At 38.6% G+C, this 16000-nt stretch overlaps 1 protein-coding gene across 18 annotated transcripts in view; it reads right to left on the reverse strand.

Annotated features, from left to right (window-relative positions):
• The window catches only part of EIF4G3 (eukaryotic translation initiation factor 4 gamma 3), a 286899-nt gene that overhangs the window by 190232 nt on the left and 80667 nt on the right, over positions 1 to 16000 (reverse strand). For 17 of the 18 annotated variants that reach the window (XM_040463813.1, XM_040463823.1, XM_040463808.1 and 14 more), the window contains one exon: positions 14125 to 14253. The exons of the other annotated variant lie outside the window; for it this stretch is intronic. The gene's annotated coding sequence lies outside the window, so the exon portion shown is untranslated. Of the gene's footprint in view, positions 1 to 14124; positions 14254 to 16000 lie in introns of those variants that run through there. 18 annotated transcript variants of the gene reach the window in all.

Here is a 16000-nt window from a genome sequence, read left to right on the forward strand (position 1 = left end):
TAAACAACAATTATGTTAAAATAATTATTCAGAGTTTTAGCTTAAACATATAACTTAGATTTTGTTACTCTTTTGCTATTAAGCTCTAATTCTGTCACATATTCAGGAAAGGATGTAAATGTGATTGAAATTTAACATTTTTCTCTTAGCCTAACATGATCAAATTTTGTAAATGCCCCTTAAGTATTTGAGAAAATAAAAATAAAAAGCATGACCTTAGTTAACAAAAAGTGTTTTAAAAAATTTAAAATTATTTCATTTAAATTATCAGTTGGGGGGGCACCTGGGTGGCTCAGTCGGTTGAACATGAGACGTTGGCTCAGGTAATGATCTCACACTCTGTGAGTTCGAGCCCCGCGTCGGGCTCTGTGCTGACAGCTGGGAGCCTGGAGCCTGCTTCAGATTCTGTGTCTCCCCCTCTCTCTGCCCCTCCCCTGCTCATGCTCTGTCTCTGTCTCAAAAATAAATAAAAACATTAAAAAAATAAATAATCAGTTGGTTTTTAAATCTTCTATTTTAGTTGAATCACTAAAAAGTTACCTACATATTATTAAAGTTTGATATTTATGACGTTCAAGTCACTGATACCCTCATTTTTTCATGATTAACTATGTCCAAAATTTCTCATCCATATATTTATTTTTCTGCTGACATACATATATATATAAAATTTATATATGTGTAAAGCTATATCGATTTAAATAAAAACAACTTTACTATCTGTGTGATTTAGCTATATCAGAAATTGACAAACTATGGCCTTGGCGCGTGTTTTTGAAAGGACAGCTAAACAAGATTTCTACATATTTAAAGGGAAAAGGAGAAGGTGGAGGAGGGGAGCCAGGAAAAAGGGTGATGAGGGGACTGACGGAAGAGAAGGGGAGAGAAGAAAGGGAAAAGAGTGGGAGCAGAATAACAAGCAAAAGACTATACGACCCACAAAACCCAAATTCTTAGCAGCTGATCTTTAGAGCTTAAGTGTGCTCATGTATGTGAGAGGTTGGCAAATTTTTTTTTTACAAGAGTCCAGCCAGTAAATATTTTAGGCTTTGCAGGCCATACAATCTCTAGCAACTATTCAACTCTGCAGCTGTAGCACAAAAACAAAACTCATAAATAAATTACTACGGTTGGGTTCTAGTAAAACTTTACGTACCAAAAACAGGAGAGGGGCCAGCTTTTGCGCCTAGTCCATAGTTTATGAACACCTGATCTCCATGATTATACTTGCGGGTCTGTGCACTTCTCTGAGATGTCACTCTCCCACACTAATTAATTATGGATCTGATCATTTCATTTTACATTTGCCTTATATTCTCAACAAATTAAGAAAATAAGAGTTCATGATGTTACATCTTCTAGAAATTGAATCTTGCACTACAGGAATTATTTCTCTCCCACAGTTTTTGGCCTTGAATTCTATGTTGACTTGCAAAGGTCGCTTAAGTCTGTGTTCCTTTCATTAGCATTTTCCTATTAATGGTTCCATACATTTGTTTTCAATCTTTCTGCATCATGTTTAAATGCATATACCTAAATTTTGGTTTTTGACCAATCTGAATCACTGTTTAATAGAGGAATTTAACTTCATTATTATTATATAGTGACTAACATATTTCACAGTCCTACTATGTTATCACAATTTACTTGGCATTATCATCTTTCATACATTTACTAAATTCACTGGGGTTTAAGGGCACCTGGGTGGCTCAGTTGGTTGAGTGTCCAACTCCTGACGGCGTTAGCTCAAGTCATCATCTCACAGCTTGGTTCGTGGATTTGAGCCCTGCGTTGGGCTCTGCACTGACAAGTGCGGAGACTGCTTGGGATTCTCTCTCTCCCCCTCTTTCTCTGTACCTCCTCCACTCACTCACTCTTTCTTTCTCTTTCTCTTTCTCTCTCTCTCTCTCTCCCCTTCAAAAAAAAAAAGAATCCTTGGAGTTTACTGGTTCCATCTTATTCTTTATTAGTAAGGAAATTATATATCCTTTTACCATTGTATGTGCCAGTTACTTACCTATTGTCTTTCACCACTAACCTACCCTCTAAGTAGGAAGCTGCTTTTACCTCCATTGCTCCAGACACCAGCTCCATTCAGATCAGAGCCTCTCAAAGCCATTAGAATGCCAGCAGCAGTATGCACACTTGATATTTGAAGTACCGGCCTCAGCCTCATCTAGTTCTCGTACCTAGTTTCTGTTATCCAAGGACCAAACTCCCTTCTCAGAAGTGTAAGCAACAGTCCCAAAAGACCCTTCCTCCAAGTTCCTAGGTCTGGCAACACCACCACTTCTCTCTCATTTCTTCAGCATTAGGGATGTTCGTTGCTTCCTGTGGTTATTAATCTCCGGATTGCCTCAGCATCCTCTTGACTATCAATCAGCTGGCATACGAAATCGATGTATTAAATCCCCTCTATTTGAAATACTTAGTACAACTGTTTTCTTTCCCCTGACAAAACATTAACAGCTGTACCACTAAACAATTTCGGTTGTTGTGTTGTTAACTGCACTAAACAGGCAGGTCTAAATTTAGGAAATAAACTGTAAAAGAAGGTAGGCATTTTAATGGTGATCAAGAGTAAGAATTGAGGGGGCACTTGGGTGCCTCAATCAGTTAGACGTCTGACTCTTGAATTTCGGCTCAGATTATTATCTCACAGTTTGTGGGTTCAAGCCCTGCATCTGGCTCTGTACTGCCAGTGTAGAGCCTGTTTGGTATTCTCGCTCTCTGCCCCTCCCTCATTCGTGCTCACCCTCGCCCCCCCCCCCTCAAAATAAATAAATAAACTTTAAAAACATAATAATACAGTGCAGTATGTGAAACTAGAGTATCACTGGCAGGAAACTAAAGAGATTTTGTCTGTGAAGCATAACAAAGTATTCCCAACATATATTTTTTTCTATATATCACCTACTTAGGTGCCTATGAAACAACATGCTGGGCAAACAGAAAACATACCCTATAAGAAAGGGAGAATTCAGATAGTTTGAGAGTTTATGATTCATAATAATAATAATAATAATAAGGGTACATCAACTGATAAAAAGTTTAAAATCAGGGATGCCTGGCTGGCTCAGTAGGAGGAGTATGTGACTCCTGATCTCAGGGTCATGAGTTTGAGCCCCACGTTGGATATAGAGATTACTTACACATGTACGTACATACATATATACATAAATAAACAAGCAGCTTTAAAGTTTGCTTAAAATCTTTGTTTAAAAAAGTTTGAGGGGCACCTGGGTGGCTCAGTCGGTTGAGCAACCAGCTTCGGCTCAGGTCATGGTGTCACAGTTTGTGAGTTCAAGCCCCGCGTCGGACTCTGTTGTGCTGACAGCTCGGAGCCTGGAGCCTGCTTCTGATTCTGTGTCTCCCTCTCTCTCTGCCCCTCCCCAACTCATGCTCTGTGTCTCTCCGTCTCAGAAATAAACATAAAAAAAAAAAAATTAAAAAAAACGGTATGAAATCAGGGGCACCTGGGTGGCTCAGTCGTTTGAGCGTCCAACTTCACCTCAGGTCATGATCTTGTAGTTTGTAAGTTCGAGCCCGGCATTGGGCTCTGTGCTGACAGTTCAGAACCTAGAGCCTGCTTTGGATTCTGTGTCTCCCTCTCTCTCTCTGTTCCTCCCCTGTTCATGCTTTATCTCTCTCTCAAAACTAAATAAACATTAAAAAAATTTTTTTTAAGTTTAAAATCAGATTTATCTCTTCCTCTCAGCTAACTTTCAGCGTGAGTGGACACGTGAGAAAAAGAAATAGTAAATAAATTTATGCACTGAGGGAAAAAATGTGTTACTTTGGTAAGTAAATTATGACATTTTATTTTTAGGAGTCATTTCATATATCAATATATATTCATTGTTCATAGTTACTTGATTCTACTTGCTTTAACTGTAACTTAACCTTTCCTTCACTATTCATTGACTGTATTTTTTTTTTAATTTTATTTTATCTTAGAGAGACACGGTGTGCACTCGAGTGGAAAAGACAGGCAGAGGGAAAGAGATGGAATCCCAAGCATGCTCCATGCTTAACATGGAGTGCAATGCAGGGTTCTATCCCACGACCCTGGGATCATGACCTGAGTCAAAATCAAGAGTCAGACACTCAAATGACTGAGCAACCCATGTGCCCTTCATTGACAGAATTTAAAATTACTGTAAAGCTACACTACATGTGTTGTCTGCTTTTCGTTGACTGTTGAGTCATTGAAATTCACAATTTTTAGTTCTATAAAGATGCTAGCTTTTTACACACTCTACTTTGTAGTTAGCAAAACACTTCAAATGAATTTAATCTGATCCTTGACAAAACAAATACAGCTGACCCTTGAAGAACTCAGGGATTAGGGGCACTGACCTTCCCTCACAATTGAAAATCTACACACAACTTTTGATTCCCTGAAAACTTAACCACTAAAAAGCCTACTGTTGACCAGAAGCCTCACCAATGACATATACGTTGGATAAACATGTATTTTGTATGTTATATGTATTATACTGTATTCTTAGAATAAAGTAAGATAGAGGGGTGCCTGGGTGGCTCATTTGGTTGAACAAATTTGGCTCAGTAAGGAGCCTGCTTAAGATTCTCTCTCCCCCTCTGCCACTCTCCTCCTCTGCTTGCATTCTCTAAAATAATAATAATAAAGTAAGCTAGAGAAAAGAAAATTGTAAGGAAAATACATACACAGTACTATCCCGTATTTATAAAAAAAAAAAAAAAAAAGGTCTACCTATACACAGTTCAAACCTGTGTCATTCAAGGGCCACCTAAGCTTCTCTCGCTTTTTCCATTGCTCGCAAATTGAACTTCTCCCCTGCCATTAATCATGTATAAACACATGTACCCATCTGTATGATTAAACTCAGGACAATACTCTATATCTCTATGGTACTTACCCCTTCTGCTGACCTTTCTCCTGTATTCCTATCTGCCCACTTCCCCCAAAGCTCTCTGAATCACATAAATAGTGCCATGGACAGAGTTGAGCATCTCCCTCACTAATCCCCTAAAACTCATATATTGAAACCCTATACCCCAATATGGTAATATCTGGAGACAGGGCCTTTGAGAGACAATTAGGTTTACATAAGGTCATGGGGATGTGGAGCCTCATGATGGGAGTAGGAGTAGTGCCTTTACAAGAGACACCAGAGAGCTTACATGTCTCTCCCTCTCTGCCACGAATAGAACCTAACAAGAAGGTGGACTTCTGCAACCCAAGAAGGACCTCATAAGGAACCAAAGCAGACAGTACCCCGATCTTGGACTTCCCAGCATCCAGAAATATGAGAAATGAATGTCACCGTTTAAGCCACCCAGTCTCTGGTATTTTGTTATAACAGCCCAAGCAGACTAAGACAGATGGAATATGAATTTCTGGGGCAAATATCATAAGCACTTTGGATTGAATTGTCAGGCTGCTCCACTTCCTGACTTTCTTTACAATTTACTTGTTCAATTTCCCACCCCAAAATTTATTGGCATATGCTAATTTCTGTAGCTGAGTTGAAGTTGCAATTTCAGAACCATAAAAATCCAAAAAATCTGAATGTCACAGCTGGGTAAAAAATAGATTGATGGCAATAAAGTGAATCTCTCCTAAAAGCATGAGAAACAAATGAAATGTCAAACTCCATAGGGGTGAACTTACAAGGAAAATGCTGAGAGAATTCACTACCTATTAAAACAGATGAGTGGTAGCCATAGAAATCAAGAAAAAGCAGAATCAGACTTATAAATACAAAGAACAAACTGATGGTTGCCAAAGGGAAGGGGGGGTAGACAAACAGGGGAAATGGGTGAAGAGGAGTAGGAGAGAGACACAGGTACGCTTCCAGTTATGGAATGAATTAAGTCACAGGAATAAATGGTACACCATAGAGAATGTAGTGAGTGGGACTGTAATAGCCTTATATGGTGGCAGATGGTAGCTACACTTGTGAGCACGGTATAAGGTACAGGGTGGCTGAATCACTATATTGTACATCTGAAACTATTGTAACATTGTGTGTCAACTATCCTCAAATAAGAAGAGGAGGAGAAGGAGGAGGAGGAGGAGGCTGCGGCGGCAGCCCGCCACAGCAGTGGAGGCTCACAAGATGTATCCAGAGAAGCAACTCTACATGTAAAGAGAGAATCCTAAACTTTTTCCTCCCTAACAAAGTTTATATAAAAATGAACATCATCAATAAAACTGGAGCCTGTATCAAAGACAACAGAAGAAATGTGTATGAAATCACAACCAGTTTTTACAGACTGATTCTTTCAAAATTCTTTGGCTTTCTAAAACAATGTTGACTTAATGTAGGATTTTAAAACTTTCACTCTTTATACTTTAATATTTCAAAATACAAGTTCTCATCTTATAGATCTGCCAAACAGAATCTACAATATGGGAGTTTAGGGTGAGGAAAGTCTGAATAATAATTACAACTTACCTATCATCCTTGCTGCAACATTTAGAAATAACTAACCAAAGAAACTTTGAAAGAAAATCACTGGGATTTTTCTCTATGCAATGAAAAGTATAATCAAGCATATAAAAATTACTTTAGGCATGTTTCATGGTAAGTTACAAGACTGCATAAAAAATCAAATTCCCCTGACAGGAAAATATTTGGTGAACTCCTGCCTTATAAAGATGGTTGCAACTGTTTTATTAATAAAAACAAAAAATGACAGAACAGGTGAAGTTCTCTAATCAAGTATGACAATATTAAAATAAATCTCAACGATTAGAAGAAAAAAGCTTACCACAATTATTCAGCATGTACCAGATGAAACCACAAACATAAATGATGTGGATATTTTATAGGTCCTTGTAACTTTTATACTAATGACATCTGTAAAGGCATGTTAACTGACAAAGTGTTTTAAAGACAATATGTGACGAGGTTTTCAACAAGGTATACATTTTTAAGCACACATATAACCAACTGGAGGGGAAAAAAACCAAACAATTTGGCACCAGGAGGGCCCCCTCAATAGAGTCAGTACTGCAGATTTCTGAACCCACATCAAATCCCCCTATGTGCCAGGAACGCAGCTTCAAAACACCACTCATTTCAAAAAATACTTCCTTAGATAGCCACAATGTGTTCCATGGGAGAAAGGGAGTAAAACACAACAAATTTTGCTTTGCTTTCCTTTTTTATGAAAATTCAATACTCCTTTATTTCAATAACGAAATGTGATAAAAATTTTCACAGCTTTCTCTATTTTATCCTGGTTATCAGCAAGGCTGTCATAGCTATCAAATCAGATTTTATTTGCTTCATGACAGAAAAAAAAAAAAAAAAGCTTGCACACAGTAAATAAAATCATTATTTATCTTAATAATAAAGAAAAAGCAGTTGTAAAGCCTGAAATAATTAGTCAAGAACTGCAAAGCAACATGAGACATTTTCTGTAATAAAACAAGACCTCTGAAAGGAAATTGAAGTCTGGAAGTTGGATAAAGTGAAGACTTGTTCAAAACTCACTCTTTAGTAATCACGAAAACTGTAGTGTTTAAAAGAAATATCATGGTACACTTACCATGATGAGCATTGAGCAATGTACAGAATTGCTGAATCACTACACTGTACACCTGAAACTAATAAAACACTGTGTTAACCATACTGAAATTAAAATTTAAAACTTAATAAAATGAAAAAAAGAAGCAGCAGCAGCAGCACGACCAATCACCATACCTCAATGGAGAAGTCCTTTGCTTAGAATTTCAAGAGACAATGAAGACTCGAACCAGTGGATCATACACCTTCACCATTCTCAGTCCACTACAAAACATGACTGAGTCGATCTCCCAGAAGAAAGAGGAGCCAAAAGAAATTTCCAGGAAAAGCAGGCAGAAAACATTTATCACTCCACTTCTTGGGCAATATTCTGACCACGCCTTCTCACTAATTACTGTGAACATAGCTTAGGAGTCACACAGTGACATCAAGAGAAAAAATGAAAAGGCCTAGATGTTGAACCTGATAATCAGTGCCAGCCTGGTCTCCTTATTTTGTAATTTAGCTCAAATCTACAAAAATTAACTGAGTTAAGAAGCAAATGTTTAACTACAATTAAGCAATAAGTAGAAAACATTTTTGTTTTGTTTAAGATAATGCAAATAACAAACTCCTGATATTTTCTTCAAAGATAAAAAATAAAACAGTGTAAAAGTCTACCTAACTTTAAATTTAAAAATACAGAATACAAAATATTTTCATAATAAGAATTGGCTCCTCTGAATTAGTTTCTAAAACTTATGAAGACTTTTTTTTTTTAATAAGTGGTTCTCATTTTTTTTTTTTGTACATTTTTTTTTTAACGTTTATTTTTTGAGAGAGACAGAGAGACAGAGCATGAGCAGGGGAGGGCAGAGAGACAGGGAGACACAGAATCTGAAGCAGGCTCCAGGCTCTGAGCCGTCTGCACAGAGCCTGACGTAGAGCCCGAACTCACGAACCATGAGATCATGACCTGAGCCGAAATCGAACACTTGACTGAGCCACCCAGGTGCCCCTAAAACCTATGAAGATCTTAAAGGGAATTCAGTTCTCATTTAATATGAAGCTCTTGTTTACAATGAGAAAAACTGAGCATTAAAAAGAACTTCCACTGGGTGAAACTTTGAAATAAGACTGGCAGGGGTGAGACTCTTAAGTCTCCTGACTGCTGGGAGAGGATATTTTTCTACTTACTTTGAAATATGCCCCAAAAGATACTTTTTAAATTCCAAATTCCTGACCATTTCCTTCATAAATGCATTCTGGATTTAGTGACTGTTGAAGTGCTGCCATTTTAGGGTAACTGAAAAGAATCCACACCTTAAAAGACTGTGTCAAATTTACTGAGCTTTGAAAACATCATTTTGGGGTGCCTGGGTGGCTTAGCAGGTTAAGCATCCAGCTCTTGATTTTGGTTAAGGTCATGATCCCAGGGTTATGGGATGGAGCTTTACATTAGGCTCCACACTAAGCATGGAGCCTGCTTAAGATATTCTCTCTTTCAATCTCTCCCTCCCCCGTTCACACACTCGCCCTTAAAAAAAAAAAAAAATTTTTTTTTTTTTAACTATTCGTCTTTTATAGTGTAATAGTCCAAAGTTTTTTACTTTGATTAAACAAAATCACCAGAGGGGAGTGGAGTGGAAAGATTCAGAAGTCATGTAACAAAGGAAAATACAAATAAAACCTTAAATTTCACATGTGCATGTACATGCACATACATATGTAAAATCTTATCTCAAAGGCAAAGAAGCAGGTGAAGAGGTTGCCACTGATGATTTAAGAAACAGCCTGGGAGCAATTTTCTACAATTTCTCTCTTTTATGTTTCAAAGCTATGAAATTCACTTTTCTTCAACTTAGCTACATTCATTTAGACCCTAATAGGCTCATTTTGTGTTAAAACATTGAGTCACAAACACAGTCACTTGGAAAAAAAAAAAAAAAACTCACAGAGTAAGAGGGAGACTCATTAAAAAGGCCATGTGCCTTGGGGTGCCTGGGTGGCTCAGTCGGTTGAGCTTCTGACTTCAGCTCAGGTCATGATCTCACAGTCTGTGAGTTCAAGCCCCGCATCAGGCTCTGTGCTGACGGCTCAGAGCCTGGAGCCTGCTTCGGATTCTGTGTCTCCCTCTATGTGCCCCTCCCCAGATTGCTCTTGCTCTTGCTCTTGCTCTCTCTCTCAAAAATAAATAAAACATCAAAAAAGTTTCCTTATTCTAGTCTTGAGTTGATTTGTGCACAAGAATAAACCACATTACTGCTAACAGAAAATGACCAAGGTTGGCTTCTTCTCTTATCCTGGAATGGATAAGCCAATGCAGGAGATAAGCAAAGACTTGGAAAATACCTCAAACTCTTGGGGAGAGCTTCTGAATTTCACACTAATACCAGTCACATAGCTAAATTAGAGCAGTTAGACACTCATACACTTGCACACACATATACATCCTGAGGAGAACCAAGTCTGACAGGCATGAAAATAATAAAAAGCCACTTACTGAAAGTAATTAGCATCTCCTATTCTAAGGCAGGATTTTATATAATCTTCATAACAACTCTCTTAAAGGGTGGTAGGACTCTAATGCTCACCTATATAATGACATCATGTAACCAGAAAGAGAAAGACCAAGCCCCAGAAACCAGCTCTGTTGAGAGTCCAAGCCTGTAATACATTTTTCTTCTGTTTTGAAGGCTATGAGTTCCATTATGATCCACGAACATATCAACTGTTAAACCTAAGGAGACCACGTTTCCCACAGAACTCCTCAATTTTCCAAGCATGCCAATCTAGAAAAACTTCCTCACTCTATCAACACATGTTAAGACACTGTTAGGAAACAAATGAACCCATGTTAAGTCTACCTGTGTCTGAAAGGAAAGAGAAAAAGGGGACTGTGAACCAGGTGCAATTTAGTGGGTTCCTTCATCAAATTAGGAAATATGGTAGCAAAACAGACCACAAAGAAAAGCAAGATAATACTTGGTGACCATTCTCCACCAGGAGATTCTTGTACTCTGACTTCTAAAGGCAATAAATGGCATCCATAAAGGCATTGGTAGGCTCAACAACTGAGACCGCAGCAAGATCACTATTTTTAAATGCAAACTTTGCATTTTCAAGCAGCAAGGTCTTTCAGAAAACTTAAGTGCTTTCAGCCAACTGCCCAGGTCAAATCATAACTTATAATAATACGAATGAGAAACTGAAAATAAGTTTTCCCCTTATGTTACAGTGATCAGTACTTGCCTCTGAGGCTCAAAACTTACCTTGTTTGCCTATATAGTCAACATGGATCTGGGTTCCTTAATATGTATTTGTAAAATTTTAAAATATTTTCCCCTTCCAGCTGACACAGTGTTAAGCTTTGTCAATAGAGGGACCTATAGAAATACTGCAGAAGGAAAGAGTTTTGATTCCTGGTTCCTATCTGGCTTGCAAATCACTTGACTTCTCCAGTGATGAGTTGCCCTAGAGTGCCCAGCATCTTCAATGCCAGGTTTCTACAGCAATGAGCAGCGGCCAGCAGTACCCAGTGGTCAACAGTTGCCTCTGTTATTTTTAGGCAGTTTCGTAGCAAAATACCTCCTCTAAGAAACCTACCTGTGAAGAGCTTTCCCTGAGTACTCTAGAAGGAAGAATTGTGGCAAACTGCAGAGGGTAGATTTCTAGTAAATTCCACCGATGTGGCACCACAACAACTTCTCTAACATTCAGTGAGTCACATCATGCCCTATTCAACAAGGTCTGGACCTCAACCCAAGATGGGGGAGAAGTCTCTTACCTTAACACTACCAAGGGGAAAAAAACCAAAAACAAACACAAGACTTGGCTGGCCTTTTATGAATTTTAAAAACAACATACACTACGTATGAACGTGCTACACTTTGACCTTCCTAAAAAGTCCCCTAGAGGATTCCCAATTTTGAGTGAAGAACCAAACAAAAGACTCTGCAGCAAGTTTAGGTTGTGATGCCAGTTGCTCTACCACATGGGACCTATGATCCAGCATAACCATGGTTACCTGAAGTATCTAGGATAAACAGAGACGGTATAACAAGAAGCCTCTAGCCACTGCACACGGCAGCACTTCTTTGCTATAAGAGATTGGCACTAGAGGATCCAGCATTCCCCAACAGCCCATGGGGTCAATTTCCAGCAAGTTCCACAGGTAGGATTTTTAGCATATTCCACTGGTATAATACTACACTGATTTCTCTATTAGGTAAGCCACAGCCATGCACTCTCCATTATCAGCCCTGGAGAAGGAGGTTCTTCCATTTGTATTCTGTCTCAGACCCAGGAGAAGCATCTGCTTCTTGTATTTGCTACTTGTGTATTTTCTAGAGTTCTCTTTCTTTAATAAGCCAATCGCTCATCATTCCAATTCATTATACTGAATTCTCTTTTATTAGGTAATCTCTACACCCAACATGGGGCTTGAACCCACAACCTCAAAATCAAACAAGAGTCACATGCTCTATTTACTGAGCCAGACAGGTATCCCGTGAATAACCTTTTATATGAAACCTTCCCCATTCAAATTACCAAATGGTTTTTTCCCTCCTGATTAGACTCCAACTAAAATACCATATTAAGAGTGGGAGTGTTCTCATCAGTGCCATGAAAACCAACATAAGAACCTAATTTTAAACAATTAAGAGTTCATTTTGACAAATTTTAGCTTTAAAACTAAAAATTAAATAGGAATGATGCAAACTTAGTTTAAGCGTAGTACTAAGTCCAAATTAATGTATATATTTCTTAAAATATCAATCATGGTTTGGCAAGTTATACATTCCTTCTCCAAATGTTCTGCAGTCTTTAAAAAATTTTTTTTATGTTTATTTATTTTTAAGAGAGAGAGAGACAGAGAGAAAGTGTGAGTGGGGGAGGGGCAGGGAGAGAGGGAGACACACAATCTGAAGCAGACTGCAGGCTTTGAGCTGTCAGGCAGAGAGCCTGATGAGGGGCTTGAACCCACAAACCACTAGATCGTGACCTGAGCCAAAGTCGAATGCTTAGCTAACTGAGCCACCCAGGTGCCCCTGTTCTAGAGTCTTTAAATGAACATTAATTAGCCCCTAATAATCACCAGCGTTTAACATTATTTTTAATAAGTAATACCTTATCTCTCTTATTCTATAGGGTGTAAAAGGCCTAAAGTAGGGGTGCCTGGGTGGCTCAGTCAGTTAAGCATGTGACACTTAGTTTCAGCTCTGGTCATGATCTCACAGTCTGTGAGTATGAGTTCTGTATTGTCAGGGCAGAGCGTGCTTAAGATTCTGTCTCTTTCTCTCTCTGCCCCTCCCCATTCATGCTCATTCCTGCTCTCTCTCTCAAAATAAATGAACTAAAAACAATTTTTTAAAGGCCTAAAATATGGAAGTGACAACTGAAAATAATGTTGTAAGCTTTCATTTTTAAAAGGGGCAGTTATGGGGTGCCCGGGTGGCTCAGTCGGTTAAGCGTCTGACTTCAAGCTCAGGTCAGGATCTCACGGTCTGTGCGTTCGAGCCCCGCGTCGGGCTCTGGGCTGATGGCTCAGAGCCTGGAGCCTGCTTCTGATTCTGTGTCTCCCTCTCTCTCTGCCCCTCCCCCATTCATGCTCTGTCTCTCTCTGTCTCAAAAATAAATGTTAAAAAAAAAATTAAAAAAAAAAAGGGGGCGCCTGGGTGGCGCAGTCGGTTAAGCGTCCGACTTCAGCCAGGTCACAATCTCGCGGTCCGTGAGTTCGAGCCCCGCATCAGGCTCTGGGCTGATGGCTCAGAGCCTGGAGCCTGTTTCCGATTCTGTGTCTCCCTCTCTCTCTGCTCCTCCCCCGTTCATGCTCTGTCTCTCTCTGTCCCAAAAATAAATAAACGTTGAAAAAAAAAAAAAAGGGGGGGGCAGTTATGTATAAACACTGACAGTCTGAAATGGCATGGGTCAAATGGCATGACCCTCTCCACATTCCACGAAGACACGTCATAATTCTAGCATGCTCTTCACCATAAGGAGCCCAAAACAAGCATGTAATGGTGGACTGGACAAGCTAATCAATATCTTGAAAAATGGCTTAAAATGCGGGTGATCCAGTGACTTTTTACAACAGTGTTTCAATGTCCCCGCACCTGCTAATTGGAAATACACTATGGAGTTCACTATTTAATAGTTCAACCTAATTTTAAGCCTAAGACAGTCCAATAACCTATTTATGAACTCAAAAACCAACAAAGAAGCCCACCACAATTACTCAAGAGGTAAAAACACCCAACATTTTTTTTTAAGTAGAAAATAACCATCACCACTCCATCAAAAGGAGAAGAAGGAAGACTAGATTGCACACTGAAAAGCAAAAAAGTGCTTTGTGTGGTTTTTAATGGACTTTAGAATCATACTCTAATTTCTTGAGCAACACAAAGGAAAACTAAATATCACTGACAGTTCCTTTTGAATGACTCCGTAATGAAACTGTATTAAAATTGTCAGTAGCCACAATAATGAGAGGTATATCTAAAAATATTAAAACAAATTACTCTTCAAGTAATATTGTATGTTACTGCTCAGAAGTTTGCCTTAAAAAAACAGAAACACTACTTTTATATGGAAATTTCCTTAAAAATAAAGAAGTTTATCTTACTTGAGAGAGTCCAGGGGACGATGCATGTCCCGGGGGCGTTGCCGCAAGATTTGGGTGCCCCTTGTTTATTTCATGTGCTGAATAAGGGGATGGGGTCGGGGGTCCCGGTTGTCTTGCTACTTGTGTTACCTGTGAGGAAATCAATATTTAGTAAGAGCTTTATATTAGTAACTCAATAAATACAGCTGAACTGGTTAATTTTTAAAACTGAACTATCTGTCTCATAATTTATACTAAAATAAGTGCCAGACTGACTGAAGGCTTAAAATTTCAAAATGAAGCAATAAAATGCTTGGGGGGGTGGGGAAACATGACTATTACCATCAGTTTGACAAAAGATTCTTGAAGCACAATCTAAAACCAAACCTTAAAGGCAAAATTATGCTAAATGCAAGAAGGTACATTTGAAACTAAATATTGTTTAGTTTTAATATAATGCCACTTCTAGGACATTTTGTAAAAGAAACAAAAAAAGAAAAATGATTGCAAGGGGAAGGGGATGACTACAGAACGGACACAGGAGATTTCTGGAGTGAAATAACTGTTCTGTATCTTGACTGTAGTGGGGATTACATGTCTCTCTGTGTTCGTCAAAACTCACAAAACTGCACACTATAAGGTGAATTTTACATTATGTAAATTATACCTCAAATCTGAACCAAAAATGGGGCAAATTATTTATAGAGTATACTCTCATCTTTTTTTTTTTTTATTTTTGGATTTTGGTTTTCGTATTAAGGTTTATTCATTTATTTTGAGAGAATCACAGACAGAGTGAGTGGGGGAGGGGCAGAGGGAGAAGAAGACAGAGAATACCAAGCAGGCTCCATACTGTCAGTGAGAAGCCCAATGTGAGCCTTGAACTCATGAAACAATGAGATGGTGACCTGAGCTAAAACCAAGGGTAGGATGTTTAACCAAGTAAGCCACTCAGACAACCCATCTCATTTTAAAACAGTACACCTAAATAAACATGTAAAGTTACATGTTTGCATATTTCTATATGTATATCTAAGCCTACAATCTATGTCTACATATATGCGTATACATGAAATACCCATGCATTTACACATACTCGCAGGTATATGTCCTATTAAAAAGATGTAAAATGACTTACACCAAGATCTGAACAGAAAGCGTTACAAGTATATTTTTTTCTCATTTTCATTTTCTAATATAGTTCAATAATCATGAACTTGTACAGAAAAATAATTAGCATATGTTTCTATGTAAACAAAAACTACATCCTTCCACTTTTTCCTGGTAATAAACTGCCCATTAGCCAATGATGATGGATATAAAACTATATTACCCAGGCCCCTTTCCAATGTCCAGCAATGAATCCCAGCCAGCTACTCTCAACCACAATCTAACCCAGACTACCTCCGACTGAAAGTTTGGCAAACCTCCATGAATGGGGCAAATTTTATACTCATCAAATATGAAAGAATCCATTCTCCTTAAGGTGAAGGCCTCAAATGGGAGGGGAGGGGCATGAAAGCTTTTACAATCTAGTAGAAACTACAGACCTCTCCTAGAATCATATTTTTAAAATATTTATTCAATTATTTTGAGAGAGAGAGAGGGAGTGCATGCAAGTGGGGGAAGGTAGAGAGGGAGAGGGAGAGAGAGAATTCCAAGCAGGTTTCATGCTGTCACTGCAGAGCCTAATGCAGGGCTTGATCTAACAAACCATGGGTTCATGACCTGAACCAAAATCAAGAGACGGACACTTATCTGACTGAGCCACCCAAGTGCCCCTAGAATCATATATTTTTTTTAATTTTTAAAAAATTAATTTATTTTGAGCCGGGGGGGGGAGGGGGGACCCGTGGGCAGAGAGAGAGGGAGACAGAGAATCCCAAGCAGGTTCTCC

The sequence above is a fragment of the Herpailurus yagouaroundi genome, unplaced genomic scaffold (genome assembly GCF_014898765.1).
Source record: "Herpailurus yagouaroundi ecotype Mexico unplaced genomic scaffold, PumYag 77, whole genome shotgun sequence".
Taxonomy (NCBI): Eukaryota; Metazoa; Chordata; class Mammalia; order Carnivora; family Felidae; genus Herpailurus; species Herpailurus yagouaroundi.